This window comes from Melozone crissalis, unplaced genomic scaffold (genome assembly GCF_028551555.1).
Source record: "Melozone crissalis strain CALT ecotype California unplaced genomic scaffold, PUWL_Pcris_2 ptg000046l_1, whole genome shotgun sequence".
NCBI lineage: Eukaryota > Metazoa > Chordata > Aves > Passeriformes > Passerellidae > Melozone > Melozone crissalis.
The window spans coordinates 9,109,022-9,136,246 of record NW_026535824.1 but is presented as its reverse complement, the minus strand read 5'-3'; the positions used below and the strand labels follow the sequence as shown (position 1 = coordinate 9,136,246).

Below are 27,225 nucleotides of genomic sequence, written 5' to 3'. Positions count from 1 at the left end.
GTAATAAATTGGCTTCACTTGATCATATTGATCATGGTGTGATGTCCCGTTAATGATCCTCTGCACCTAGGGACCAGAAATGCATGCAAGCCTCCACCCCAAGAGACATTATGAATTCAAAAAACATGGCCATTAACTGCTTGATACCAACACAGAGTAATGGCAACCAAAATGCAGTCAGAACAGGGTTTTTTCCACTCTCTCTCAAGTCCCACACATTGGGCACCAAATTTTGTCCTGGTTTAGGGCAAATTTGGGAGAAAACCTCCAAAGGGGCTCCTCCAGGAAGCAAACACACATTGCCCCTCTCCACAACTGGGTCAGGAAGGATTCCCTGGAGAGAAGTGGAAAGAACCTGTTTATTTAACAGGCAAAGCACCCCCAGCACACAGAATGAACAATACCACGTGACAACACTCTTTCACCACTCTGAAAAAGATGACAAATTCAGAAAGTCTCTCTTGGGAGTGGTCGCTCTGTTATCAGTCCCTCTGGTGCTGGGGCAGCTGCTGCAGCCACAAGGTGCAAACTCTCGGTGTTCCCAAGTCCCAGTCCAGAGCAGGTTTGAGTGGTTCCAAGAAAGGGAAAGGAAAACAGTCCAGGGAAAAATTCAGACTGCTTAGCTAAACTAACTAATGAGCAGAAACAAAAGCAAGAGCAAAGCAAAAAGCCAAGCAAAAAGCAAAAGCAGCACCATGTACTGCCCTGCCTGTTTGTCCCACCAGCCGTGGGGGAGCGGCTGATAACAAAACCAAAACAAAACATTCACTCTTTAGAGCCAGTCTTGAAGGCACAGAACATAATATCCAGCATAAACAGAACACATGGATGGGGATACAAGCATCATAACGTCACCGTAGGACAGTCCTGCACCCAAAATTCTGTCCTGCACCCACTGCTGCATCCTGAGTCCTGTCCTGCACCCCGAGCCCCGTCCTGTACCCAAATTCTATACTGTCCCATACCCCAAACACAAAGCTGCCCCCAAGTCCCAACCCCACCCCTCATTCATCACCACATTCCTGTTCCACACCCTCTCTTCAACTCCTCCCCCTCTCCCACTCCTGTCCCACCCCCCAATTTATCACCTCTCTCCTGTCCCTGATCTCCTCCCTGTTCCCTCCCCAACCCAGTCCTTCCCCGTAAGTGGGCGGCAGCAGCAGTGGCAGCTGGTGGGGGCCAGTGGAGTTGGAGGTGCTGCAGCCCCTGAGCCTCCTCACCCTGGACACGCTCCAGAAGTGCATCTTCAGCCACGAGAGCCACGGCCAGGAGTGATTGTCACCTGTCCCCACTGATCATCTGTAAGAGACACTCTGAGGTTTCCCTCAGTTGCCTCACGACCACTGTGATGGATGGAGACTGAAGCCCCCTCCCAAGGGCTGAGACTGAGACCCCTATAACTCTAACACAGGGGCTGGCCGGACTGAAGCGAGATGTTTGCCAAGTGTTGCCTGCAGGTGTGTTCCCTGGACCAAGAAAACAATTGGTCTCGCTCACTGCTGAGAACATGGACTGTCTGTAAACTTACCTGTTCCCTCTCGGTGGTTTCAATAGACTTACCTGTTCCCCCCCTTGGTGGAGGACTACAATAGAACGAAGACTTTGAGATTCTCCCTGACGTGACAAGACGGATCTATTGGCTGGACCACGAGGGTTTTGTCTCTCCATTGGCAGCTATTCCTCCCCTCTCTCTCTCTCTCTCTCTCTATCCTTTATTCTCCTTTCTAATCCTTCCATCACATCTGCTGTGGGCACTCAATTAAAGGTGCATTTGTTTTGATTAATACCAAAATCCCCTTCCGTGTTGCTTTTGCACTCTGAGATCAGTTAACGAACCATCATGATCCCCGCTTGTATGAGCGGATCATGACACCATCCTGGTGGCCCTGGTGACCCTACCATTGTCCCTGCTGGCCATCCTGGTGGCCCTGGTGACCCTACCATTGTCCCTGCTGGCCATCCTGGCGGCTGTGCTGGCTCTGCCATGGTCCCCACTGGCCATCCTTTCCCATCACTGTCCCTGTTGGCCATTCTGGTGGCCCCAATGGTCCTGCTATCATCCATGCTGGTGGCCACAGTGTCCCCCCATTGTCCCTGGTGCAGACAGACCAGCGAGTACATCCTGCTGCTCACCAAGGTGGGGCTGGGGTGGTGGCCATGGGGACATGGAAGTGGTCAAGAGAGTGGTGGTGGCCATGGAAGGATTGGCCATAGAGGCCAGTAGGATGCTGGTGGCCATGGGGGGCTTGGGCATAGACTGGTGGCCACAGGAGAACAGTGGTGGCCATGGGCAGCACTGACCATAGAGCTGGTGGCCAGTGGGATGGTGGTGCCATAGGGTGGTGGCCATGGATGGGATTTGGCCCCAGGTGGCCACAGACTGGTGGCCCCAGTGGCCCGTGGCCCATCTTGCCCCTGCAGGACGAGAATGGCCGCACCCTGTCGGATGAGGACATCACGGCTGAGGCTGACACCTTCATGCTTGAGGGTGAGCACGAGCTCGCAGGTGCCACTGGGGAGGAGCCACTCCAGTGTCCCCTCACTCACCCAGTGTCCCCACAGCCACCATGGCCAGTGGCCTGGCATGGCTCTTCTACAACCTGACTGGCCATCCTGAGCACCAGGAGCGATGCCACCAGCAGGTCCAGGAGCTCCTGGCTGGCCGGGACACTGCGGACATTGAATGGTGAGACGTCCCCAGGGCCACCCTGGTCATGTGGCTCGGGGACACAGTGCCACCCCCGCTTGTCCCCAGGGACGACCTGTCCCAGCTGCCCTTCACCACCATGTGCATCAAGGAGAGCCTGCGGCTGCACCCTCCTGTCACTGCTGTGTCCCGGCGCTGCACCGAGGACATCCCCCTGTGTGACGGCTGTGTCATCCCCAAGGGTATGGCATGGCCAGGGTGTCCCCAGTGTCACCACCCACCCTCATCTGCTGTCCCTAAAGTGGCCATTCCCATCCCACCAGGGGTCATCTGCCTGAAGAGCATCTACGGGACCCACCACAACCCAGACCTCTGGCCCAAGCCTGAGGTAGGGCCACCCTATGAGGTGTCCCTGTCACCATGGTGGTGACAGCTGTGTCCCCTCAGTGTGACTGTGTCGGTGTCACCCCAGGTGTTCAGTCCTCTGAGGTTCAGTCTGGAGAACAGCAAGGAACGGTCCCCGTCGTCCTTCGTCCCCTTCTCTGCTGGCCCCAGGCATGTGCTGGAGTGGGGACAGGAGTGTCCCCAAATGTCACCCCTGTCCCTGGCTGGGTTCACAGTGGGGTGACAATGGGGAGGAGCAGGGAATAAATGGTAGCATGAAAGGGACAGTATCATGGTGGTGGTGGGGATGTGTTGTCCTTGGCCATGGGACACCCCATGGCATGGACATGTCAACCCATGGACTTGTCTCTAGGCCACTTGTGTCACCATCCATGGCCATGTTCCCCATGTCCTCCTCCATGGCCATAGAGCCCCATGTCACCATCTCTATCTGTGACACCCCCCCATGCCCAATATCGCCATCCACGGCCATGTCCTGGTCCCCATCCCCACCATATCCCCACCACATCCCCACCCAGGTCCTTGTCCCCATCCCCACCATGTCCCCACCCAGGTCCTTGTCCCCATCCCCACCATGTCCCCACCCATTTCCCACAATGTCACCATGTGTGTGTGAGTTAAATGTCTTTATATTTACCCCAGTGTTGGGTGAAGGATAATGAAAAATGAACGAAAATAAAGGCCAAAATAAAAGCATTTACGTGTCCATGCTGGCTGAGTATCCGTGTGCCTGGGCGGGTAGAAAGGACCTTTTCTAGAAAGATTTCCACTCCATTGTCTCCAAAATCCTGGGTTTTGCCCCAGTCAAACACGATTTGGCTGTGGAAGATGCTGGTGGGCCAGAGAGAATTAGAATCATGGAATGATTCGGGTTGGAAAAGACCTCCAACACCATTTGGAATTCTGGATGCCACTCGAAGCAATGATTGGATGCAAAAGGTGAGACTTTTTTGGTGTCAAAAGTAAAAAACTGTGCTGTCCCCTGTGAAATTCTGATGTCTGTTTGCATCCCAATGGATTTTTCTCTGGCCGTGTCCAAGTGCCCAAGGGGAGCCAGGAAGACGTGGAGACCACCAGCCAGGTGTCTTCCCAACATGGATCACCAGGATCATGGATGACCAAGTCTCTGCCCAGCAAGGATCACTGTGGACCATCCAGTGGGGGTCCCCAATGGGGGATGGAGTTGAAGCAGCGCTCAAAGCTCTTCCTGTCACTGCAGGACACAAAACAACACGAGCGCACACACTGCTGCTCTCAAGGGGAAGAAAAGGGAAGTTTATTTCCTGACTCCAACATTTAGAGTTTTCTAAAAGTTACTGGATTGGAGGGTGAAAGTGCCACCTCTCCAATGACACTGGACAAACCAACAGTCCATCAAATTTTTCTTCTTCTATAAAAGAATGCCAAACAAGAAGTTATTTACAGAAAGTGTTTGAGAAAGTTTGCTACAAGAATGTAAACATTAGAAGGCTCAGAAAATCTTTAAGAATCAAGGTAACACTCTTCCTGCACACAGGGCACTTGTTGGGCATCCCTTACTGCTGCCTCCCTTGGTGTTGGGTCACGGCACAGTTCTGGGAGAAGCTCTTCCCACACTTGGGACACTGTCAGGGCCTCTCCCCAGTGTGGATCCGCTGGTGGGTGACGAGGGTGGAGTTTTTCTAAAAGCCCTTCCTGCAGTCAGGGCAGCAGAAGAGCCTCTATTCTGTGTGAATCTGCTGATGCTTGAGGAGACGGTATCGGCTCTGAAACCTCTCCCCACACCCAGAACACTCATAGGGTCCCTCCCCAGTGTGGATCCTCTGGTGGGCAATCAGCTTAGAGTTCTGCCTGAAGCATTTCCCACATTCCCCACACCTGTAAGGCCTCTCACTGGTGTGGATCGTCTGGTGCAGAATCAGCCTAGTGCTCTGACTGAAGCTTTTCCCACATTCCCTGCACTTGTAGGGCCTCTCCCCAGTGTGGATCCTCTGGTGGGCATTCAGATGGCAGCTCTGCCTAAAGCTTTTCCCACATTCCCTGCACTTGTAGGGCCTCTCCCCAGTGTGGATCCTCTGGTGCATAATCAGGCCGGAGTTCTCAATGAAGCTCTTCCCACACTCTGAGCACGTGTAGGGGCACTCCCCAGTGTGCATTGTCTGGTGGATGATCAGGCGGGAGCTGTCACGGAAGCCCTTCCCACACTCCCCACACACAAAGGGTCGTATCCCAGTGTGGATCATCTGGTGGAGTTTCAGGCTGGAGCTCCTCCTGAACCCTTTCCCACATTCTCCACATTTATAGGGTCGTTCATTGGTGTGGATCCTCTGGTGGGCAATCAGGTTGGAGTTGATCCTGAACCCTTTCCCACATTCCCCACACTTGTGGGGCCGTTCATTGGTGTGGATCCTCTGGTGGACGATCAGGTGGGAGCTGATCCTGAAGCTCTTCCCACATTCCCCACACTCATAGGGCCGTTCCCCGGTGTGGGTCCTCTGGTGGATGAGCAGGTGGTCGCTCCTGCCGAAACTCTTCCCACATTCCAAGCACTGGTGGGGCTTCTTGCCATCATCAAGCTGCTCATGGACCACCACCTCAGCGCTCTGGCCACATCTCTGGCTGCCTTCCTGGCTCAGGCTGAGTCTTTCCTCCTCGGAGCACCCTGGGCTGGGTTTGCAGCCCCTCCTCCTGTGGGATCTCCGGGGCTTTTCCTCCCCGGTGGACTCCTGTGCCCTGGAGCCACTCAAAACAGCCTCTTCCACCAGGTTCTGCTCTGGGGATTTGTCCTCCCTGGTCTCCATCCTCAGCTCCTTCCCTGGGGGAGGAAGGACAAGAAGAGGATGGGATTTGCCTCCATGCCAGAGGGAAGGGGAAAGGGGATTCCCCCAGTGCATCCCTGGCTAGACAGCATCAGCAGTGGGGCTGTGCTGCAGCCGGGGCCGTGCTGGGCTGGGAGATGGAGCAGGACAGAGGGGAAAAGGGGCACTGACTTCCTCCTCACCTGCCTCAGTGCCCTGGGGCATCTTCTTCTTCCTCACAGCCTTCTCCATCCAGATGAGGTTTGGGAATGGGAAATCCTGATTTGGGGGAAAAACAAGATGTGAGTGCATTGCCTTCGGAGGTCCCACTGGGCAAGTCCATCTCTAGAAGTCACCAGACGTCTGGTGGCCAGAAATACCTCCAAAAATCAAGGAGTCCAAAAACCTCTCCCAGGAGTTCCCTGTTTCCAGTGTCCTCACTTTGGGGTTATGGGGGTCTCTCTTCTCAGAGCTGCTGGGGGGGCTGTGGGTCCTGGGCATTCCCCCTCTCCCGGGTCCTGCTCAGACATGATGAGGGGGTTTTGGGGGGTGTCCCAGGGCTTACCCTCCCCTGATTCTGTGGAAATTGTTTTTGTGATTTGTGCCAATTGGCAATGGAATCAGCAAATGCTTCTATCTGCTGTGTCTAAAACAGACACAAAGAAAGGTTTTGAAACTTTCTGACCAAACAGCCAAAAAAAGCATCAAAATCAAAGAAGTATAGTAGAGCAAAAGAGATGAGGTAGCAAGATGACTGATGCTTAGAATAAATTAGAGGAAGTTGGGGTAAAGTTAAGAGATATTGCAACAAAGCAATTAAAAGCTTATGTATAATAAAAAGCTTGATGCAGTTGACAAAATCATGTAGCAGACACCAGTGCAAGGCCTCCCTCCAGACAACCACAAGGATAGGAATCAAGGATAACCTAGAAATATTATGAAATTACTGCTCCCAGCTTATTGATATTTGCTAATTTGGACTAACCAAGCACATTGGAAACTGCTTTGTAGGCTTAAAAACAGTATATATACTTTACTGAACTGTGTGTGCTGTGAGTGGAGCAGTGACTCCCCGGCCACCCAGCGCTGCTTGCTTGCTTTAAAATAAAAGGTATAGAAGTAAAATTTGGATTGACCATTGAAATTTTATATCAGGTGTTCCAGGGTCCCCTTTCTCCAGCATCCCCCCACTCTAGGCACTCAGCACTTCCCCTGCTCCCCTTTGCATTCCTGAGAGATCCAAAAATATCCCCTCATCAAATGAATTAAAAATACCTCTCTCAGCGACACCAAAATATATTTGGGACTCAACTCCTGTGAAAAATGCCAATCACTTGTTTTTAAAATTTTAAAAGTTTATTAGTAATAAAATAGTTCTACAAATACTAATACAATTAGAGTAGTAATAATTTGGACAATTTGAATTAGGACAATACGAGACAACAAATATAAAGAGTTACGGACATCTGGGTACCTTTTTCTGGGCAGCACTAGCACGAAAAAGGACACCCGTTAGCAAAGGATTAACCCTTAAAAACAATAGCCCATTGCATATTCATGCACTTCATACATGATGCATAAATTCCATTCAAACACAGGATTCTGTCTGGCCATCATCAACCTCTTCCCTCTAATCCTAACAGCCCCTTTGAGGTGGGAAGAAGTTTGTTTCTTCTGATAAGAGAGCAATAAATTCTTTTCTCTGAAAGATTCAGGTGTCCTGTGGCCGCTATCTGGTGCGAGTGCCTCATTCCTTTCTTTAAAAAAACCTCACTGAAATAGTTCTTCTTTTAACTACAAAAGTTACCTTTTAATTACAAGACTACATTTATTATTAAACTGTTAATACAGCACTACTAATCAATACATCAAAATACATATGGCAAATGTGAAAATGCCTGTATTTTATGATTGGCTTTTTGCAAATATTAAAATGAATATTATATGTGTTGCGTTAGAAAGTAATGCTGTATTAATTCTCTTAAGTACCGTGTTAAATATAGTTTTAGGTTATAAAAATTGTTAACATAGAAACAATGCTATGTAGGATACTTTTTTAAAGAAAGGACTTGCAGTGAGATAGCAGCCACAGGACACCTAAATCTTTCAGAGAAAAAGAATTTATTGCTCTCTTATCAGAAGAAAAGAACTTCTTCCCGCCTCGAAGGTGCTGTTAGGATTCAGAGGAAGAAGCTGACACTGACCAGAACCACAGAATCCTGTGTTTGAATGTTTGAATAGAATTTATGCGTCATCTATGAGGTGTATGAATATGCAATGGGCTATTGTTTTTAAGGGTTAATCTTCATTAGTGGGGGTCCTTTTTCGGGCTCCTGCTGCCCAGAAAAAGGTACCCAGACGTCCGTAACTCTTTATATTTGTTGTCTCGTATTGTCCTAATTCAAATTGTCTAAATTATTATTACTCTAATTATATTACTATTTGTAGAACTATTTTATTGCTATTAAACTTTTAAAATTTTAAAAACAAGTGATTGCCGTTTTTCACACACCATAAGCACACATACCTTTGCTTAAAACAATGCTTGCTTATTTCGAATACAATACCTGCTTGTAAGCCTTAAAACATAACGCACTGAGCTCCATTCTTAAGCTTCAACTTTCCTAATATCTTGCTAAATAAACTTTCTGCAGCTTAGAGAGCTATTCAGACAAGCGTTAATACACAGGCCATTGTTCTATTTGCCCTTGCTTTTTCTACAGTTTAAACAATTTTTCTGCTGACCTATCTCATGGCTGCACTCTACTCACAGTTCTGCTGTCTCTGAGGCCTGCCTTTTGCAGCTTTCCCAAACCCCTCTGATTTTATGGATTCCCACAGTAAATATCTGCATAGAGCCATATAATACGCACTTTTCACAACTCCGGAATCGGCAAGGTCCAAACCCCAGCAGAATCCCCCTCTTCCCCCCACAAAAACCCTCCCGGAGCTGCCGCTTCCCCTCGGCGCTCACCGGCGGGACGCGGGGCAATGCGATGCTGCCGGGCCCAGCCGAGCTGCGGGCTCGCCGTGCAACCCCGCAATGCTCCTTCCCCGGCTGCTGCTCCTCCTCGGGCTGCTCCCCTTCGTGCTGCTCCTGTTCCTGCTCCTCCCCTTCTCCTCTCCCTCCCCCTTCCTCCCGCTCCAAGCCCGGATCCCCCTTTCGCACCCCCTCTGCCCCACGGCCGCAGCAGCGCCGGCTCTGGGGTGTTGGGGAAGATGAAACAGGAAAGCCTTACAAATATCATTGTCTGGCAAAAGATTTTGAGAATATGGAAACTATAAGCGAGATTGAAATGAAAGCAAGCTATGAGATCCCTTAGTTACTGAACAACGGGAAAACAATGGTGTGGCCGCTGAAAGTAACCCCCTTTTGATGGAACAATTCCCTCTGCTTGCAGGCAGGTCCCAGGGTCAGAGCAGCCCCTACTGAAGGGGTCCACAGAGGAGTTTTTAGGGTTTAAAATGTAGCACAGTATGGTAATGTAATGATTCTTACAGGTGGTATGGAAATGCTGTAGGATTTGTATCTTGTACTAGATTGCTTAGTGAGAATCAGAATATTCAACACAGAAGATTTATTATATTGTAATGGGAACTTTGCTGTTTTAGCTCTTACCTCTCTTACTCTTGCTCTTACCTCTTGTCTCTTAGCTCTTGCCTTAGATGCTCTTACCCCTTTTACTCTCTTACGCTTTTACTCTCTTACCTTCTCATCCTCTCTTCCCCCTCCTCTCTCGGGCCTGCTCCAGCTGTGGCTGCAGCTCCCAGCAGGGCCCTGCACCCAGGCCCTTTGCAATAAACCCCAAATCCCAGCAGGGCCCTGCACCCAGGCCCTTTGCAATAAACCCCAAATCCCAGCAGGGCCCTGCAGCCAGGCCCTTTGCAATAAACCCCAAATCCCAGCAGGGCCCTGCAGCCAGGCCCTTTGCAATAAACCCCAAATCCCAGCAGGGCCCTGCAGCCAGGCCCTTTGCAATAAACCCCAAATCCCAAAAGGCCCCTGCAGCCAGGCCCTTTGCAATAAACCCCAAATCCCAGCAGGGCCCTGCACCCAGGCCCTTTGCAATAAACCCCAAATCCCAGCAGGGCCCTGCAGCCAGGCCCTTTGCAATGAACCCCAAATCCCAGCAGGGCCCTGCAGCCAGGCCCTTTGCAATAAACCCCAAGTTCCACGACCTGGCTGCAGAGATCTCTCATCTCCGTCCATCCCGACCGTGCTACCCCCATCAATCCTACACTGGGGTAGGTGGGGGAAACCCCCAGAGTCCCCAGTGATGGGCGGGGGGCTCAGGGCTTGGGGATTAAGATGTACTTGTAATTTTGTTGTTATGTCTAGGCTCTGAAGCAGGGTTTGTCATTGTTGTGGAAGCAAGATTTGTCAGGACGCAGGACATCCCTCTGGCTGTCCTGAGCAGCCCAGACCCCTGCCAGGGGGCTCAGAGACCCTGGCACAGAGCCCAAAATGCCCCTGTGGTTTTGATTATGACCCATGGAGCAAATTACCAATCTGGTATGAAGATCAGCAAGCCACAACACTTTATGTAGCATATTGGTGAAGTTATTACAGGATGGAAAAGTAGATTTTAGGGTTTTTGGTATGGGGGTTCAGTAGGAAGATGGAGGGAACTGGGTGTGTCCAGCTTTCTCCTTCTTCTTGGCCTCCCTCTTCTGCTGTGATGTTGGCACTTACCAATTGGTTTAGAGTAGAAGCTCACTGTCTAACATAGGTGATAGGTATTGGAAAGTAATTGTAAACATTGTATATGTCGTTTTTAGTATAAAGACATAATACTGCCCTGGGGGAGGCAGAGTGCTTGGAACTGTCTTGCTGAGCTCACCTTGGCAGGACAGGAGAAAATTTTTTATAGGTAAGATAAAATAAACAACCTTGAGACTGAGAAATGAAGAGCCCCGACTCCTTCTTCAAGCGCCGGGCTGGGAAAAGTGACTTTGGAACTTTTCTCAGGGTCACTCTGACCAGCCAGAGATCCTGACAAAGATTAACCAAGGATTAATACAGAAATAGATGTTCTAATCTATCCTTGCACTTCTGCTGGTCCCTAGGAAGGCTGGTGGGTGATTTCTGTCTGTGTTCAAATATTTAACGCAACAACAAATAGTCCCACACTTTATATTTCAGATAAACAATTTAATGGCATCTTAACATTGGTTTCACAATCTTATAACGTGCATATTTTACTCCTTGTGAAGCTGAAATCTTTTTAAATACAAGTAATTCTACTGAAATTTTAGAAGTTTCGAAACCATTTTAACATACTGAAAACAAAATAGTCTAAAAAGACAGGTCTAACAGCCATTAAAATGCAGGAAAAAGCAAGAGGACTTCAGGTAAAAGAATATTCATTTAACAGCTACATTTCTTCCACTTAGTATTTATGTGTTAAGAAAAACAGAGTAAATGTAAAAGAACAGAAGTTCTTTGAAACCAGAATTTCTAATGCCAGAAACAGCTTTGAAACAACTTTCTGTGTAGTTCTACTTATTTCCAAATTTAAAATTGGCTAATTTGTGTCCCAACATTTTGAAGCACAAGGGAGGAAAGGTGGAAGATGCTCTGCAGGGGTTGCAGTTATAGATCTATAAAGTTTATATGTGTAAAGGAATGAACACAGTATTAAACACATTTAGTATGACAGAAAAATGCAAGAAAGCACCAACTCTGAGAGAAAAACAGCCCTGCAAGCAATGCCAGGGCACTGGGCATTTCTGCATTTTAAGCAAAGAGCTTTACAGCATCTTTAATTTTCCTTTTCCTGTCCATTTTGGAGAGTGCAGTCCAGCCTGCCTCGCGCATCCTCCTCATGGTTTTGAGTTTCAGAGCAGAGCCTGGAGATTTCACACTGCATGGAGCTGGGCTCTGGGAAGGAAAATAAAGCCATCCTTTCGTTTCTGTAAACAATCTGATTAACTGCTTGCTTTAATCTTAGGAAAGGCTAACATACCTTTTTTGGTGCTGTGGAATGTAACTGTGAAGCTTGTGGATAATCTTTGTACAAATTTTTAAATGTTTCTTCTTCCGAGACTATGCTCTATATGATTAAAAGTTGAAAGTTAAATTAAAAGTTACTTAGTCACATTATATTAAAATTACTTTTTCTTTCTGCCTAAGGATATTAAATTATGGAAAAGAAAAGTTGTCATTATGAGGCATAACAGTTCAATAAAAAGAATGTTAATTATGTACATACAACTACAATTCCAGAAAGAACCAATAAATTGAAAATATACATAAATATTGGCTTGAATGTGGAAGCCCAAACTCTTTATTTCCATTCTCAGCCCAGCAGTGAGCACAAAGAGCTGCTCAGCACATGATTTGTTCTCTGGCTCTTACCAGGAGGTCAGTGTGCTCAGAGCTGTCTGACTCAGTGTCCAGCTGCACAAGCACTTTCTGCTTTTTCCTGCTGCTCTGCCCTGCAGGCAGGTTTGTGCTTCTTCCACTCTGCATTTTATCCCTTGGAGGAGTCTTTATAACATATGTCTGGGAAAGAAAATGTTTCTATTTTTAGATTACATTTTATGGGGTAAGTATGGAATCTAAAGCCAAACTCAGGACCCAGTTTACAGTCTGAGTGTCCAAGAATTCACCTGAGAGAAATGGTGGAACTCAGATCTTTCCATCCAGAGATGGAGCAAAGACCCAAACAAAGTGGGGTGGGGTGGAAATATCATTTTTTATATTATTTTTGTTGCCAAATGAGGAGAATGAAGGGGAAGCTATGGAAGAGCTGAGTTTCATGGCACATTGTATTTAAGTTCTCCGTGTTTATCTGCAGAAATTCAGGTTATTCTGAACTGCAGCCACTACATTGGACTCTATCAAACATCAAAGAAAATGGGAACAAACAAAACTGCAGGAAAAGGCTTTCAAAGAAAGATTGGTAGCTACATCAAGATTGGTGTTTCTTAAAATAGTCTTTTCACTAGAAGTGAAACTGAGAAGCATTGAATGGTCCAGTGCAGTCCTTTTTTAGACAGATAACCTCAAAATGGTGCTGGATTCCATTGTTCCAATGTGAAAACCACAAGTGAACTCCTGACAGGGAAGAAGGGTCAGTTCTGCAGTCAGGACTATTTGATACTTTGACCATTTTTACAGCTAAATCAGCTTTTTTCTCTTCCATAGAGGAAAAGGCCTTTACAAATGGACACTTTTAAGACTATGTAAACTAATTCTAGAGACATAAAAAAATCAACAACTGAGCAAGAAAAATTCCACACTGGGAGCCCTTCCAGAAACTGCTGTCTAATATCTCCATGGAATGGTGTGACCCTTTAAAATCTCTTCTTATCCCAGGGGGAAAAAAAGAATCATCTACAGAGAAGTAAGAAATACAGGCAGAAAAATGCAACAAGAAAAATTCACTGTTAGGAGTTACAAAACTTTAATGTTGGACTGCCCAAGAGGCTTCCTGTACTGAAGAAGACTTTTTTTTTTTTTTTTAGGAATATAATTTGGAGAGTTTCTATTTTTTACATGAATAGATTCACTGCATAGATCTAAACAAGGTTTAGGAGTCCCAGGAACATCAATTTGTATTTTCTATAATTTAAAATTTTAAGTCTAAAGCATTCTACCGTCTTTTGTTGAATGGAAATAAATTATCATGGCACTTCAATTGATTCTACACATATAAATACTACCAAATTCTAAAAGCAATTAAAAAGTTAAAGTTACCTTGTGCTTCTTTTCACTTTCAGGAATCACACTGCCAGAGTGCTCTTTTACAAGATTCTCCTACAAAAGAGTTATGTGACAGCAAGGAAATATTGATTTGAATTCAGTTGTTAAAAATCTTCTTGGTCTAATTACAGAGCACATATATATATATATACATATATATATATAATCTTTGTAGCAGTCTGTGATTATATATATATTTATATAATATATTATATATATATTTATATATATATTATATATTATATATATATAATCACAGACTGCTACAAAGTTCACACAAAAATATGACCAGGTTTGGTACAACCCCAGCATTCAAAAGTCACTGAAAAACCCCTTCAGTTTAGGGAACGTTTTTGCTTTAGCTAGTTAAAATTAACTAAAATCAAGGAGAGTTTTGTTTTGTTGTTTGTTTATTTATATGTAATCTATAATCACAGACTGTTACAAAGTTCACACAAATCTATGACCAGATTTAGCACAACCCCAGCATTCCAAAGTCACTGTTTTTCTGTTCAGTTTCATTTCTTACCCAACTCCTCCCACAGCACAAGCCCAGGCCACACCTCTCACCCCCACTGCTCAGGGAATAAAAAACTCCACCTTTTCTTCCATTTCTGCTCTCAGCTGTTCCTTAAGGGAGGACAGTTCCCTTTTCAAACATGACAGCTCATTTTCCTACAAACCATTAAATAAAGAACAGGGTTAACTCTGCACAGCCCAGAAAAAGGAAAACAGTCCCAAGTGAGGCAGTAATTAACAGGTACACTCATTAGATACACAAGATAATTCTATTTGCTTTTCAGCCCTATACTTGAAGCTTTGCTTTAGCTTGTTTAACAAAGACTGAAGCACTGCAAGAAACAGGTACTTGATCAGAAATGTTCAAGGTAATACCTTAAAACCCTTGGGAGAGCAGGGGTGAGAGGGCACAATAGAACAGGGGTGAGAGGGCACAATCTAAATATTGAAAACAAAAGTTTCCTATTCAAAGTGCAGAGTCAGAACATGACCCACTACCTGGAGGAGCAGACACAAACACACTGCCACTCCAATTTATTTTTAGAAACATTTGGAGTTTTTAGCGCCCAGAATAAGATCTGTTGCAGCAGGTTGGGTGGGACTGCTGCGGGTAAAAATTAAAAGCACACTGGAAGAGTTCCCAGAGAATGTCTCTGGTGGGAAAGACCCCAGAGCACAGCAGGAAAAAGAAACTCTCTAAGCAAACTGAAAAAAGATTTTTAGAAGTCACAAACTGACCGAAGATCACATCTATTGTCTCTCTGTGCTGTCGGTGGGCAAGAGGGAGGGATTGCAATAAAAGGTGTTTTAAGGATTTTTAAAATTCTTATTACTCACTTTTAATTCTATTAATAATTTTTTATACTATTTATTTTGAATCTGCTTTACCCTCAAAGTGTTTTTCTCCTAATCCTTATCTCAACTCAGTCCTTGAATTTTTCTTTCCCCTCCTCTGCTCAACAATAGCAGGGAAAAATGAGTGAATGTTTTTTTGTGTGTGCCTGGCACTTAGCCAGTATAAAACCACTACACAAGGACATCAGCCCCTTCACTGAATTATTGACCATTGCAAAGTGCTCCTTACCAGTGCCCTTTCTGATGAGAACTGCTTTTGCTGTTTCATTTTATATGCTTTTAACTCTGCATCTTTTTCTTCAAACATTTTATCATATTCATTCTGTGGTAAAAAAACCAAACCAACAACAAACTCAAAACATGTGACTAAATGTTGCAATATAGAGTTATCCAGTCTTAAAACATCATTTTTTCAAACCAGGCTCTTAAGATTCATAAAGAAAAGATTCATTGATGCTTCTGCAGAAACTGTAAAACAGGAAATGCTCAATTCAAGTATTATTTTGTGGACGGGCAGAGAGTGCTTTATTTCTGTGCAGCAATATGTGCTCAGCACTAAGAGCCAGCTGTGCCATCTTTATTAATGTAGCTGCTAAAGATATTGCAAAATGAGGAATAGAAAGGTAAACTAAAATGTGTCAGGCTAAACTGCTGACAGTCACTAGGTAACCTCTGAGAAAGAGGCCAAACTGATACTGAAAAATATTGCATTCAGATGGTATCAAAGGAAGCCTGAATTGAAAAAAAAATCTAAAAATCCCAGAAGTTTAGATGAATGGAATGTATCTGCCCATAGGAATGTGTTCATATTCTTCAAATGAATTTGATTTTAGATGATGCAAAGTCCAGCATGTGTTCATCTTCCTTTTCCCAGACTCAGGCCTGTTTCTGCTTTTGAAAGGTCATTAACGTGGTGTCACAAATTATAAACATGGTATTGACATGGTATCACCCATTGCAAACCACAGCAAGCAGGAAAATCTCTGACCTTGTGCTTTTCCATCAGTGCCATCATCTCAGTTATCTTGTGCTGACATCTGGCATCAGTTTCTCTCTGTATCATTGCAGTTTCATCACAAAGCAACCTCATCTTTTCTACCTGTCAGTAATAAATTGCATTTCATTCATCAACATAACAATATATTTCTTTTAAATCTCAATTTCTTCTTCCCCCTGTGGGTGCAAAGTTTGGAGTCCCACTTGGGCTTTATTTGCTTTTAAGATCCCTTTCAAATCCCTCATCTTTTCTGCAGATTGTTAAAATGGGCAAGATCAAAGGTACAGCCATGGCAGGCAAGCTCACTGCAAACCAAAAGGCCATTTCAAGCCCTCTGCCCTAACATTTCTTAGCATTGCCATCAAAAAAGTGTGGGCGGAAAAATCCTAATGTGGGAGACGTTATAATTTAATTTAATTGTGCTGACTTTATACCAAGGGTGGAATTTCTTTGAACTATATCGTGAAAGAAGGAATTTTTAATGGAGTTCTCATTGTCAAAGACATATTCAAATATTTCAACCTAAGCACCTAATGTACTAAAGCTTTGCTCACAGGCATACAAAACAAGTTCCATTTATGTTGAGAAGACTGAAATATGAGCAAGGACTCTGGAAATTAAAGCTTCAGAACAACATTTTAAACTAAAAAAAAATAAATTGCAGTAAAAATTAACACCTCTCACCTCTTCGCGAAGTTTATTTTCATTTACTTTTCTTATTTCTATGTCTTTTTGATAGATGTCAACTTCTTCCTTATGTTGCTTGTTCATATTTTCCATTTCTAACTGCAATTTATTCACCTTTGGAGAAATCAGAATTGCTGCTGTTATTTGTTTAGGAATTACTATGTTGATTATTTTTTCTTACCTCTTATTTTTGAGCACAAACACTGTTACTTTTCAGGTATATGATTCAAGTGGTTCCTATTTAAAAGTTCAGGGTTTTTTTTAATAAAGAGTTGAACTTTGGCCTGAAGTGAGTTAGAAAATATTCAAAGGAACAATGGCAACAGCACAATGGGGAAGACTGCCCTAAGCAGTCACCCTAAATGCTGTGAATGCCTTGGAAAAAAACCAAATACAGATGGAGATTTTATTCCCTCTCTTGTAAATCTGTATCAGATTTTCACAGGTTTTATGGTACATTTTCTCCCAGCTGTGCATTTTCACTACAGTTTTTCCTTTTAAGTTTTTCATATGAATATCCTCAAAAAAGTCCACTTTTCTTCAAGTGCATTACCCAAAGCTGGACACAATATTCCCATCAGAGGGATTGCCACTGAAGAACACATTTAAAGAACAGCCTAAAAAGAGTAATATATTTATATATATATTTCTTTTAAATGCTTTTCTGTTACAATGAGGTTGCTGAACCCTGTTCAGTCCACTATCAACAAAAGAAAACAAAAAGGAACAGATTGGAAACATCATTAATTGCAATGTGAATCCATCTCTTAAATGTCCAATAGTCAGTGCCCAATGATTAAAAATGGAATCATCTTCTAAAAACTATGAGCTCATTCCTGCAAAGTCTGGATCCTAGATCCATAAACCAGCTCAGAATGTATAACAAGTATTATCATTACCTACCCCGGAAGTTAAAAACACTCACCTCATCTTCTACACGATGTTATTTAAACCTACCTTCCCTTCATAAGTATTGCTTTTCTTGCTTTCTGCAGTAATTTTCTTTTTCAGCACCTTATTCTGTTGAAATAAAACAAAACAAGCACTGTACCTTAATAAGTTAATAGAATTATGTCATGGTTTAACTGCATCAAGATATTCCAGCTTTCATCAGGCAAATAACTCTTTGTTGTGCAGCTCAGGTTCCAGAACAATTCTTCAAACAAATGAATGTTCAGCTAATTTCTGTGATAATTACTGTTTCTTCACGACCTTAAGAAAGGCTCCTCCTGAGCAGCAGCAGGGAATAACAATTGAGGTGCAGAATGGGAATTAAAACTAAGATGCTGCTGACAGAAGGTGTCAAGATGTCATGACCAAAAATACAAGTTATTTATTTTTACAGTGAAGTTACTACAGTTTGTGCCAGTGCAGAATTCTTTTCTACTAGTGGTAACTGAGATACTCATACACGTACATAAATAACACTATGCACTAAATGAAAAAGAGTAGAAGTTTATTAAAGATATTATTTTTGTAATTGCTCTTTTCAAATTAAGGCTCATTTAACAAATCAAGTGATCCCTAAGATGACTCTCTAATTTGCTCAGGGTTAGGATAAGAAAGGAAAATGTTTAAGTTACATAGGTGTATCTAAAGACATCACAGCAGACAAAAACCTGCTGGAAAGGCAACCCAAAGTATAATGTGTGTATGTATTTGTGACATTTAAAATCTCTACACACCTCCTGCTGCAACTCTTCAATGCATTTGGTTTTATTTTCCATCTGTTTCTTTAAATTATTCATCTGAAAGAGATATTTCAGACATGAGTTAGTGAGTTCTACAAATGACTCCCTATGTGAGCAATTCCTGTAGATGTTCTCAAACCTGCCCTTGCACCAGTCTGGTTTGTTCCAATGGGACTGAAACACCAGCTGACATGTCAGAATAATCAGAGTTTTAGCCATAAAGTACCACAAGATGTTAATTAATAGCAGTGAACCAGTTCCTTAGTGGTTATGGAGTTAAGAAAGAAGAAGAAAAAAACCCCAAGATCTTCACAATTTAAAAAATGCACTTGTATGAAGTTCCCTACATCCATGAAAAAATGAATTTTCCCAATTATTTTCTAGAATCTTCAATGGCTTTTCCTTTCTTGAAATTTCATTTTCAGTTCTCTTAACCTGAAATTAAATTGTAAATCTTTGACTTTTACAATGAAATTTTGAAATTTGCTAAAAACCCCAGGTTGCTTTGAACCAATAGAAAGAAAAGTAAAAATGTTTGAATCTATTTCAGCTCAAACTCACACTATATATAAAAAGCTAATCCAGAGCCCATCCATCACTGAGTGGGTATATGAAAAAACAGAAAAGCAGGTTCTCTGTTTGCCTGAAAACAAACAAATCTTTAATATTAAACTTCCAGCACAGAGTGAACATCCCAGTGATTGTGCTTGTCTTTTGAAATACCAGGGCTCACATGGGGACACACAAGGGCACAGCTGGCAGCAGCTGGGAAAGAAGAAACCTCTGGCAGAGATCACATCCCCCAGGCAGAGCTTTGCAGAAAAAATCCCAACAAAGATTTTACATTGAATGCTGCCCTGCAGGTTCTGTAAGATATTTTCATGACACAGGACATACATTTTCTTCTCTTTCATCCAGTGTACTTTTCATCTCTTCACCTGTCTTTGCCATTTTCTCCTTCAAAGACTCCAGTTCATTTCTAAGTGCCAAATTAACAAGCATTAGTAAATATGTCCTTATTGCCTTTAACTTATTTTCAGTACTTCTAATAAACCCATATTTTATTTTCTGAAAAGAGCTTCTAATGTTGATGGGAACTTCACATAAGCTGCTCAATGAAAATGTTCTTAAAATGCAGCAACAGGCCCAGTAAGTCCATATGTGAACTGTCCATACTTCTTGTAAGTAGGAAAAGATGTTCCAGGAGCCCAAGGAAAATACATCCTGACCTGGACTATTGCAATGCAGCTGTGAAACATGGGAGCTGCCTGTCTATTGAACTGGGGATACAGAGAGTAACTCTGATCCAGTTTTGCCTTGTCACATTTCATCCATAACCTTCAGCTTCCATTTGAATTTCCTTCACACCTGAGATGTCTAATGCAAAACAAGACAGCTCCTACTATGGAATACAAAATGATGGCAAACATTGTTCCTGCAGCAATTGGTATTTCTATCTGAGCAAATTTCTACTTGGCCAACAGCAATTCTGAATAGTTTCTGTTTAGCTATGTAATCTAAAAAAACATTAATCAAACAATCCCAGAAAGCAACATTTGAACACAACTAACTATTTGAGTCTACTTCCTTTAGCAATATCAGTTATTAATATTTGGTTTTACTTGCCTTAGCTGGCTATTTGCCTCTTCTAGATTTTCAACTAACTGCTTTGTATTGTCTTCTTTTTTCTTACTATCCTAAATAAAGACCCATGTGTCAGCAAAGAAATAAAATTCAAAGTGACTTCTTAAAAAATTCAAAGCCATCCAAAGCACACAGACCTGCCTTGTTCACAAGTGTAAATACACTTCCTTTCCAATTCAAACACAAAAAAATTTGCTCAGGTACTTTACAGATCCAAGTCATGTTGCAGCTCATCATCTAATTTGTAAAACGGAGTCATTTGCCAAATTGAGTATTGTCCTTTCAAGAAAGCTGGAAGTTTACAACTTGCCTCTTGTTGTTCTTGCAGCTTCTGGAGTTCTGCAGCCACAGCATTTTTCTCTTGTGCTGTTTGTTCTTTCTCTAGTGAAAGCTTACTGAGATACACTGTTAGCTGTTCATTCTTTAACCTAATTTAAAACAAATGGCCAAGAGGAATAAGAAGATGCATTTTGAAATCTCCTTTTAAATTAAAAATACCCATTATCAAGTGTTATTCCATGCTGAAAGAAGTCCAGGCCTTTATCTACAAATATAAGCTTTGCAGCAGAGTCAGAGAGATGTACGAAGGTGCCAGAAGAAGGAAAGAAAATCAGAGCCAACTTTTATATATATATAATGGTTAGTGAAGATTATGTATTTTAAAGCAAGATTAACAATGAATTCAGAAACTTTCTCTTGTTAAATAAGTGAAAGAACAATATATGCCATAGAATACACATAAATAGAGAAAGTGGAATTTAGAAATGTAAGCATATAATTAATGGCATATATGTGGTTCAAAACTTTCATTAGAAAACAATCATAGTTCATTTCACTGTGGATTAAAGCAACTTCTATATTACACCAAAACTAATGAAATATCCCATTTTCAAAATGGTCATACGCCTCTTGTTCAAGATCTGTTTTCAGAGTCACAAGCTGCTTTAAATAATCTTGTTCCTTCTTAGCTGTTCTTGTCAGCTGTGCTTTCAAACCATGGTATTCTTTCTGCAAAATGAAAAGGAAGAGTTTTGAGTTCCCATGTGCAAACTCCAACTGCTGGAGGTCATCAGACATGAACTCAGAGCACAAGGCTTTCAGAAGAACCCAACAACATCCATGCCATGGATTATCCAGATTGGATCTTTCCAATCTCTGCTGGGATCTGGAAGTGGTGTGAGATAGTGAACTGCGACACCAGTGCTGTTCATGTCTGTCCTCTGCTGTGAGTTTCATTACCTGGGCTGCAAAATTAGGGTGGGACCCTGCTCTGGGTGCTGTTTCTTATGTATAAACTTGTATCCAAGTCATGATGTGTAACTTCACTATTTCTAAAAACATGTAACTGTTGCCTTTCTTCAGACCTCTCTCATTTGGAGAGCATTTTCATTTCTCTCTCCAAATGTTTCTCTCTGCAAATTTTCTGTACTAGCCTCAAGATTCTTCTTCAGTAAAAGTGCTCCAATTTACCCATTTTAGAAAATGAGTGAAACTCAGTTCTGAACACTCAATGCACAGATTATAACAACAAGCAGACACAGTAAAATGCACACCTGATTTCAGACTATCTTAACTTTAGTTGATATGGATTCTTGTTAGGCTTGTAAATATAAAATCATAATGAAAATAAACCTCTGTTAAGAGTGTATTTCATATCGCTTAGACTTCTGTGACAGAAAATGGGCCTGTGTCACAGCACAGCAGGGTTCACAGAGGCCAGAGCTAATTACCTTCCTGGAAGGAAGAAAAAATGGGAAAACTTTATATCCAGAGGGAGTGGCATTTGAATGGGCATGAACAAAGAAGGAAATAACCAAAAACCTTGAGAAGGAAAACCAAAAACATGGGAGACAAGAAAAACCAAAAGCACAGGAGACAAGAAAAACGGAGGCAATAAAGAATTCTTCAAAGAAAACACTGAAATTGTGTGTGAGAAAGTTTAGTAGAAATGTTAAGGCAGACTAGATGGAGTTTATTTATGGCATTTAAGATACTTACAAAGCAAGAGGAATTTAATATGAAGAGCAAATGCCATGAGATTAATAAAATGAACATTTACCAGAGTTTCTGACAGCTCTTCAAGTTGCACTTCTTTATCACATTTCACTTTAGTCATCTCTTCTACAGCACATGGAATGTAAAATGAATGGAACATAAATGATTTTTCATATTTAGCAGGCAGTATAAAACATTTCCCCTTTTGCAATACCCAGTTCTCAAAACTTGTTGGATTAAGTTAAGAAACTGAAAAGCTAATTTATGACTTAATCTAAATGTAGACTTGAGAAGATGATTCAGACATTAGCAAATCTATATCTGAAGAGAAACTGAATATTTATCTTAAATAAAATTTAGAGCCTATTATGTTTTCCACAAATATAGCTTCAAGTAAACCATGGACTGTAAGACTAGAGTATTCTCCAAGTATTGATGCACCTGCATTGTTCCAGAAAAAAAATATGAACTGCTGAAGGTATCACATAGATATGCTGGGAAAGGAAACCAGTTGTTACTAACTTCTAAATGGTTTCTATGTGCACATTCACAATTCTGGGATTTTTTGCAAGTTCTCAACAGCAAGGCAGAGCTCTTACTCTGGGGACTAAGGAGCACATCCTAGAAACCACAGGATGTCAAATTGATGATATTTAAAGACAACCCCTGCCAGCATCATTCCACTTCCAGCATGGGGAGGGTCACAGAAACCTCCATGGGAGGTTTTGTCTCTGCTGCACAAGTCACTACTGGCACCTGCAGTGCTGCTGCTCTGAGCTGCAAACCAAAATTACCTCCAGAAGAATTCATGCATGAATGGTCTGACTATTGGAGCTGTGCACAGCACTGCCCTTTGGCTGCTGCCAGCACCAATGACCCCCAAAGAAAAGGGATCAGCTGAGTAAAAATAAATCCAGGCATTCCTGACAGGTGCAGGTACTGTAAAATAATTTCTCCAGCTACTAGAGACAGTCCATTTCCAGAAAAGAGAAGAAAACATTTTTATTACTGCCCAGCTCATTTTCTGCCTTTCTACAAGCCTTACCCAGTTCAGCAGATTTATTCTGGAGCTCCAAGATAAGCAGCTTTGAATCATCTTCAGATTTCTTTAATCTAAGGAAATGGTAAATGAAAAATCCCAAATGTAGGGTACAAAGCACTGCATTTGAAACTTACAGGACAATAAGACAAAGTCTTACCACAAGCACTTTAAGAACATTTATCTTTCAACAGGCAGGTGATAGATCTGCCTGCAACACACATCAAATTTCACTTTTAAAACCTCAGAACAGTAGACATAAAAGTAAACAAATATATACCTACAGAAATCTGTATTTCTTAAAGACAGAATTATGAAAGTTGGAGGGGGCAAAAGATTACTTTTTATACAGTATCAACTATCACAAACAAAAAAAAATACATTAAATTATCTGCATTTAGACCACTGTGTGAAAAAAATTTCAGCTTCATTTCCAATTGTTATTGATTTCGTCATAGACTGCAACCTGTAAGATCACTCTTGGAATTTAAACTCATTAATTTACCTATTTTGCTCTTCTTGCAGCAAGCTTTTCAAATTGGCAACAGAAGTCTCAAACTCCTCTGTCAGGGCTGCAAGCAAAGCCTTCATTTTTTTACATTCTTCCTCCTGCTCTTCCTTTTCTCCAGTGACCTGAATTAATGTTTTCACTGTAGTCTGGAATTCAGTTTCCAAGTTCTTTTGAGTAACCTTCAAGACATGATATCATTTCTAAACATGTTTTGCAACAAAGAGCTACAGCTGTTTCATGTCTAAAGTATCCATAATTACTTATGCAAATACTCATCTAGTCTATTTCTACTGTAAAACTATAAGCAAGGGATACCTCTGCCTTTTGCAATGAAATTTTAGCCTCTTCCAGCTCTGCCCTCAAATGTTCTTTACTGCCCTGGGATTCCTTTAACATTTCTTCATTATGTACTAAACAAAAAAAGATGTTTATATTTTTAAAAATAGGATATTTACTAAAAAATGCTGCTAAAAATGGAAAATTACATACATTTAAAGAATGGAACAAAGACCAATGGTACTGACATCATATACTATAAAATAATAGATGAAATTAAAATATAGATGGCTTAAAAATATTGAAAATCAAGTTCTGAAAAGTAAGTTTCCTCAGTGACATGTGCCTGACGGTACATTTGCAAAACTGAAGCAACATATTTTCCCCTTGCAATTTTCAAGAGCTCTCAATGCTTGACTCACCCTAAAAACTGCCCTGCCAGTCCTGCTCCCACATGAGCAGCTCCTGTTCCAAACAAAAATAAGGCCTTCAAGGCCCCAAAATTCTGCTGCCAACCAGCAACAGAATAAGACTATCATGGCCCTGTTTCCTATGCTTCTATAAACAATTACATATAATAAATAAAGATTCATAAACAATTACATTTCAATTCTATAAACAATTACATTTAAACACAGCAGGCAGAACTCTTACATTTTGCTTCCATTAAGTCAGCAATCTTATTTTGTGATGTCTGCAGCTGAGCCTTGATGTCTTTTATGACATCATCTTTTTCATCTCTCTGTATGGTAAGAGCTGAAATCTAGAAAAATGCAAGAAATATCATCATGAAGTCTGGAAAAGGGACAGATATTAATTTTCATTTGTACCCAGGTATGATAAGCAGACATTTTGCTGTCATTCAAGATAGATAGATTGATAGATAGATAGACAGACAGATAGATAATATTTGTCTAGATATAATCTTAGCCAAATATTGATCAAGTCACATTACTCTAAACAAAAAAGTTCTCCAATTCAAAATCAAACCATAAATTCCAGTAGACTAAAGAGACTGAAACACCACTAAACTTAGAAGAATTTGACTTAAATGCAGCTTCAGATGTTATTTTGTCTTTTTTACTAATACCCAGAAACACTTCTTGGCTCTTGCATTGCCCCATTAGTTCCAAATAAAGCTCTACATCTTAGATGGTAAAATGAGCAAACCTGCTTTTCCTTTTGACTGACTTCCAGTCTGCATTCTTTTTCAAACTTGTCCACTTTTTCTGCTTCTTCTTTTACTTTGGAGATACAGTAACATCCATAGTTAACATTCTAGCTGAAATAAACTCCAAGCTCAATACAACTTCCAGTTTAAGGTTGCCTGGAATTGTACAGCTGTACCATTTGTTTCCCAAGAGTAATTGTTGAGGCAATGTTTGATTTTATAATGAAAATACAAACAGAAAAGAGCATGTGAGAATGAAACAGGAACATAGCAGGCTATACATACAGAGAGAGAGCATTTAGCTAAAGTTTCTGTAGCTATACACTCGTGCATTATCATTTAAATAAACAAACTATGGGAAGTAAGTATTGATCTCTAGACTGTACTTCACAGACAAAACTTCAATTTTGAGTGACTGTTTGAGAAATAAAGTTCCAGCTTTGGCCCAGTGGAACAGCAACAGAAGGGGCCAGGCAGTGACCAAAGGCAGCATGAATAAAAGAAGGGTCCCAGTGTCTCAGTGTGAGCTGCTCACCATTCCAGCACTTCACATCCTGCTGCCCTGACACTGCATGTGTAACACAAGCTATGAAGTACAAAACTGAGCCAACTGCATAAACTCAATAAACAGAATTCTTACATTTAAAACTCATTTCCAATCTGTCGTTCTCTGCTTGCACACGAAGCTCTTCAAATGCCACCGTCATTCTCTAAAAACAAAATTTAATATTTGAAGTTCAATACTGGAAACCCTGGAACTTCTCCAGGGGCTGCTGCCCACCTCAGCCATTCTGAGGAACCAGCAGGGAGGTGAAACAGAGCCCAGAAAGAAGCCAGAAGCTGTGCCAGTGACCCAGCACTAAGCACACATCACCCAGATCACAGGGATCTACATCCCACACACTGCTGCACCTTCTCCATTGAATGTGCTTTATATAACGCAAAAATCACTCTTGAAAAGGGATTGAAAACCCAACTTCATGTATCACACATGACATGATACCCACACATGATGGACACAAACAGTATCCCACCATAAACATGGAACTCGGCTCAGCTCACATAACTCACATTCCTTTCATTAAGCTTACTCACTTACTTCTACGTTGCTGTGAAGTTCCTCATACAATTGTATTGTTGCTTCCTTTTCCTGTTCATCTATCAAAGCAAGAACATATAAGAAAGTTTTTCTTTTGAACAAGAATGCCAGCTGCCCAAGTCATAATTTTTAATCAGCATAATGAATTAACAAAGGAATTATCAGCTCCATTCTTACTAAATAAGTCATTATGAAACATGGTGCCAAAAGTTACAGAATCTAGGGAAAATGTGTATTTCATTGAAACATTAAGCAAGCTCAGCTTTTAAATTTCCTTCCTAAGATATTTTTTTCTGTGAAAAGTGTAATTCTGGATCAGTTTATGTGACCATATTCATTATTATAGTATTAATGCTGTTGAATAATAACGTATCAAAACTGTTAGTATTTATAAACTGTAATCTAGGGTTTAGCACTTAATTTCTTCCTATCAGCAGATGCTGATAGAGCATCTGAACTGTCATTATAAAATTGCAACACTCCATGTCCATATTTTCCTTCTTTCCTTTCACTTTTGTAATTGATACTATTTTTTCCTAAGAAAACAATAAAAAAGAGAACAGTAAAAGAAACAGCTATCAAAAAAGAACAGTACATCTATATACAAGGATTTCTAGAATTAAGGCTAAAAAGAAATAGACACTTCTTAAGTATCCAGGATCAAGTTAGTAAATTATAATGATTATAATAACAATTCTAAATTGCATATAAAGTAAAATTCCCAATCAATAACATATTTTAAAACCTCAAGAATTTAAACTTCATTAAGTTATCCAACTGTCTTGGCTTGTTCAGTTTCATGAGAAGAATTCCAGTTACTCATTATACCTTGGGGTTCAGACCTTTTTTCCCCACAAATGTGTGATGGCTGAAAACAGGAAAGGTCAGCTCTGGAAATTTGTTACAGAGTGCTGGGAATTCAGAGTAGATTCTACTGCCTAAAACCAGGCATGAAGTGTCACTTCTCATGTCTGAATACATTCCCAGAGTGTGGATGGGACTGCAAAGCTTCAATGGGCTGAGCAGCCTTGAGGAGCCCTGCCCTGCCCTGCAGTGGCTCCAGTGCCAGTCGGGGCTGTGGGCACTGCCTCAAACCTGGAGCACTGTTTGGGCACCCAAAGAGCTCCCAGGCTGGCAACCTTGCAGCAAACAATCTCACTGCCTTCAAAAGCCCTCTGCATTCAGCATTACAAACCACAAATCT

General features: G+C 41.8%; 1 protein-coding gene and 1 pseudogene across 1 annotated transcript in view; one reads left to right on the top strand and one right to left on the bottom strand.

Moving 5' to 3' along the window:
• The window catches only part of LOC128943524 (zinc finger protein 665-like), a gene marked incomplete at both ends in the record, with an annotated part of 552,916 nt that overhangs the window by 296,360 nt on the left and 229,331 nt on the right, over window positions 1-27,225 (top strand). The window lies entirely within an intron of this gene.
• On the bottom strand, window positions 4,639-5,628 carry LOC128943526 (zinc finger protein 239-like; annotated as a pseudogene).